General features: G+C 40.0%; 1 long non-coding RNA gene across 1 annotated transcript in view; it reads left to right on the top strand.

The window, feature by feature from the left end:
• LOC116693824 (uncharacterized) overlaps positions 1-1,589 on the top strand; it is a 12,239-nt gene extending 10,650 nt beyond the window's left edge. Inside the window, exon 3 of the long non-coding RNA XR_004333006.1 lies at positions 1,448-1,589. This is a non-coding gene — a long non-coding RNA (uncharacterized LOC116693824). The remainder of the gene's footprint in view (positions 1-1,447) is intronic.
• The last annotated feature ends 416 nt before the right edge of the window (positions 1,590-2,005 follow it).

Here is a 2,005-nt window from a genome sequence, read left to right as displayed (position 1 = left end):
TATCTATCTATCTATCTATCTCTGGTCAATCTTGACAGTACTGCCCAGGGCAGGTAGCATACAATGGATTTTTAAGAGCTTATTTACTAAAAGAAACAGCTGCCTGCTGATAACCAGAATGATAAGAGCGCTGAGACTGTACCATAGAAAATATGGAAATGGGCTTTAAAATTTAAACAAGCAAAAATTTGCTTCAAAATGCTGAAGAGCCACAGAGTTGGTGACAGTTGTCTCTGGGTTCACCCTTACAACCAGGCCCTTTTCACTGTACAAGTCTTTTGATCAATTGTCACAAAGAGTGGGTGTTTACATTCTGTATTTAAATGGGCTAATGTAGTTTGTTTCATTTTGATAGACAATCTTTTAGCATGACTTACTACAACATAAAAACAGTATAATGTCACAAATATGCAAACCTTCAGAGCAGCCTCATCTACTTTCCAAAGATTATATTTGGCCTGGAACCACCAGGATGCACAAAGGACACATATTTCTTGTAAAATCTTTATAGCCGTTGAGGCTTTCCAGCACAGAATGAGCAGAACGACCAACAAGGGATTTAATGTAAAAACCAAAATATTTATGCAGACAGTTGAAAAACAAATGTGCTATTCTTTTATTAATACAGAGAAGCCCACATAATTACTTTGGTCACACAGTGACTATAAATCAATTCAATCCTATGTGGATAATTTTTAAATGTTATCAGTAGGAGACAACACTGATTAACAAGCTCCACCCTTTAAATCAAAGCCAAATGTTATTGGAAAGACGTTGCTATTCATACCTTATAAAACTAATTTGTCTCTATATGGTGCGAGCGCAGCATTTAAAAGCAAAGGCTTAAAACCTGTAGGAAGGCGTGGGTTGTAACCTACATGGCCTCTGCATTTTAACTGATTTGCATTAAAAATTAAAGTGTTGTGACATGATGGACAGGGTTGTTGGTTAGCTGGTTGCCCCAAATCACATTTTATTGGATACTTTTATGTATGCGTCCTTGTGGATATGATACGGGTCCAAAGGTTAATACCACCGTAGCCTTGCATTACCAGACCTACTGTATTTCCACAGCGCTGTGTCAGCATGTCTGTGTACATCCCTTATCTCCTCGGTAATAGGGAAACAAACTGTGACTTCTTTGTATTCCTTTAAATCAATCACACATTTCCTTGATTAACTATAGGATGCAGCGACAATTCACTTGCAAAATAGATAACAGAGATAGTGGAAGGGGAGGGACATCCTGTCCAGATTAGGTCCACAATAGTCTTGCATTGCCAGACCTTCCTTCACAGCACTGCAGAGGAGGGTTCGGCTGGTCCACACAGCATTCTGGGGTGGGATGAAAAAATGTGCTCTGGTTTACTGACATGTCTTTCAACCAATCACAACTGTCATGGGTGGCGCAGTAAAATAGCCTTGGGAAGGAACTTGTGTTCAAAAGTTGTGTTAGTCGTGCAACAGTAAACTCCGATTAGACAGATAGTCTAGCCAGCTGTCTGGATTTACCCTGCAGAGATCTGAGGAGCAGGTACCCATAGTCCTCAGAAATCCACCAGAGTTTAAAATTACAACACAAAGAAAGGGGAAGGTAACGGAAAAGTGGGATATCCGGTGGAAATTCGGGCGGCAACGGAGCAATCCCGGAAGTGGAACATTGTGGATGTAGACTAGTACCATAATAACAACGGTGGTACACAGGTGAAATGTTCAGAGGAATAAAGACACCAAACACACATTTCTCCTCCCAGTTTTCCTGTGGGGAGCTGGGCCTCGGAGCGACATCACCTCATTGATTTCTGCTCTTCTCTTTCCTGATAAGATAATGCTTTTTTTCTGCATCTAATGTGGAATGAATTACTTTGGGTTTCAACACTGAAACGTTCTGCTTGTCACAACTAGCAAAAACAAAGTACTCAAAATTACTAGTTTTTTTGTTCCTCTTGTTCAATAAGAGCAGCTTAAAGAAACCATGCTTTGGCACATACTGTAGATAAGAAAA

Source organism: Etheostoma spectabile, chromosome 8 (assembly GCF_008692095.1).
Source record: "Etheostoma spectabile isolate EspeVRDwgs_2016 chromosome 8, UIUC_Espe_1.0, whole genome shotgun sequence".
Lineage (NCBI taxonomy): Eukaryota > Metazoa > Chordata > Actinopteri > Perciformes > Percidae > Etheostoma > Etheostoma spectabile.
The sequence above is the reverse complement of the archived record's forward strand: the minus strand, read 5'-3'. Positions and strand labels throughout refer to the sequence as shown.